This window comes from Glossina fuscipes, unplaced genomic scaffold (genome assembly GCF_014805625.2).
Source record: "Glossina fuscipes isolate IAEA_lab_2018 unplaced genomic scaffold, Yale_Gfus_2 2, whole genome shotgun sequence".
Taxonomy (NCBI): Eukaryota; Metazoa; Arthropoda; class Insecta; order Diptera; family Glossinidae; genus Glossina; species Glossina fuscipes.
Window position 1 is genome coordinate 27021666 of NW_023998416.1, and position 2329 is coordinate 27023994.

The 2329-nt window shown below is 31.5% G+C and overlaps 1 protein-coding gene across 4 annotated transcripts in view; it reads right to left on the reverse strand.

The window, feature by feature from the left end:
* The window catches only part of LOC119634037 (proton-coupled amino acid transporter 4), a 6453-nt gene extending 4644 nt beyond the window's left edge, over positions 1-1809 (reverse strand). The window contains exon 1 of one of the 4 annotated variants that reach the window (XM_038027947.1): positions 1776-1809. The gene's annotated coding sequence lies outside the window, so the exon portion shown is untranslated. The other 3 variants (XM_038027948.1, XM_038027946.1, XM_038027945.1) reach the window with 3 other exon arrangements.
* Positions 1810-2329: the final 520 nt, after the last annotated feature.

Here is a 2329-nt window from a genome sequence, read left to right on the forward strand (position 1 = left end):
AATGTATGTACAATTTTGCTCATTTAATTAAAGCTTGCTTCCAATTGCTTGCATTATCAACTGTTTACAATCTAAGTCGGCGTATATTGTGTTTGTGGGTACGTATGCAATACCCAGGAAAGGTCTATATACTACAACTTTCTATTACATTACACGAATAGGCTTCATTTTCCGATTCGGTTTTAACGCGTCCGTCCGTCTGTCTACGTTACCTGTGTTTAAATCCAAACTCAAGTTTGACCCGGATTCGGCAGTAATAGATTTTTATTCGGAAGATCTTAAAGTGAGTTTAAAAAGCAAAAAATTTGCCCGACAAGAAGTAGTCTCACTGCCGTTTGTAGATGAGAAAAGACTTTTTAAACCTTTGAAACCCTCTTACACCGTATTAACAAAAGGCAACAAACAACGCGGTTTGTAAGCGGCAAGAGGAAATGCTAAATTAAAATTTTTAATTTAAATTTAATTTGCGCGATATAACTGATAACCATGTTGTAACTGCGTGTTTTCGAGACAATACTTATGGGGAAAACCTTATTTTCTCCGCCAATACATTGTCAAAAGCTATTGATCCACCCAACTGATCCGGAATCGAGAGATGCTAATTACCGCCATAAGATTGGCTTCGATCGCAATTTGCCACAGATTTATGTAAGTGGGCGTAGATTGCTCAACAACTGTCTAGGCGGTAAATATGGAAATGAGTGGGCAGAGGAAAGCCAAAATTATTGAACATAAGTATTAGTTTAGTTATGGCGTTGCTGTGCCGAAACTCCGCAACGATTGATTAAATGACAATGATGGGGGTATGGTTTAGTTAAAGCTGTAGAACATTTTTTTCGCTGGCATAACAAATTTAGAAAAGCAAACAATTACATAAACCACTAAGTAAACACATATTAATTGATGACTGCAATAAGAATATTAACAAGTGATTGGTTAAATGGGAGGGGGTGCGCTTTTAGATAATATTTTTAAACTTATCGATTTGTATTTTTATGATAAATAAAATCAGGCGTTGATATAACTCTTTGAAGTGGATATTACAGATTTCATTGCAAATGTGTATGTATGATTTAACCCACGTAACTGAGAAACTTTGAAATTTGTTTAAATCTTTATTATAGTTTACAAGTAAAAACGTACACCACCACACTCCACCACTAATAGCTGTAAGTTGGAGAACCAGCGCATTGTGAAATGAAATTCAGTAAAACCCTTTTTCTCAGCTAACTGGTAGTTATAAAGGATTTTTCTTTCTTTTTTTCTTGTTTTCTTCTTTCTTTACACAATTATTTAGTTTTGTAGTTAACAAGTAGTATAAGTAAATGAGAGTGTGTGAAGGTCAATATATGTGGGCAGACATATATGTGAGTACACGTATGATTATATGTTTATAAACAGAAATGTTTATTAGCTGTTAGACAAAGTCACTTTTTAAAAAGCATGCATTAATGTTTGTTAACAGAAAACATGAAATTATTAAATGAACTTTTTATCACTTCTTGATTTGATTATAGTACAACAATTAATTTCAAAAAGATTTGATAAAGCACATTAAGATATTAAGATATTATGCGTCATAAGGTTTATTAGTAATTAATATTTAAAAATCAATAAAACCCATTGTACATTTATTATGACAAGAAAGTAGGACAAATTGCTAACGGTATGTTCACGTATTTACGTTAAATGTTACAAGAATAATTAAATAAATACTTGTCTATATAGAGGATAAAAAATTTTTCTAAACAACTAAACAAAACTTTTTTTCTTACGTTTCTATAACTTAATGCATAGATAAGAGAAATGAGAGAATATATGTTAAGTCTCAGAGCTGTATAAATTGGTAATATTTCAAAAACTACATTTTAGTGTAATCAGCAGCTACACTGAACATACCAAATAGAAGCAAATGTTACCTTGCAAGCCCATTAAAACAGAATACGTTAATTCTGTTACTAAAAGTGTGCATTTCGCAAACGTAAAAATAAAAGTCTTAATGAGCAAAGTGTGTGTAAAGGGAGTCATAGTTATCAAAATCGGGGAGACAAAGCATATAGAATGTCACCATTGCTCGCTTCATATTCTGAATACCATGTTAAAAAAAGTTAATGCCATCAAGTATAATAATAATGCACATAACATATATTCATTAATGATATATATAGACCAAATGTGCTTTATAAACTATATTTATAGAATTACCTCCAGAGTGAGAGATAGAAAAGCAGAAAGAAAACTATTACATTTAGATAACCTAGAACTTTAGATCAAGTTTAAACAGTGACATGTCTAAATCTTCTGCTCTATAGGTAAGTTTTCAATGAAA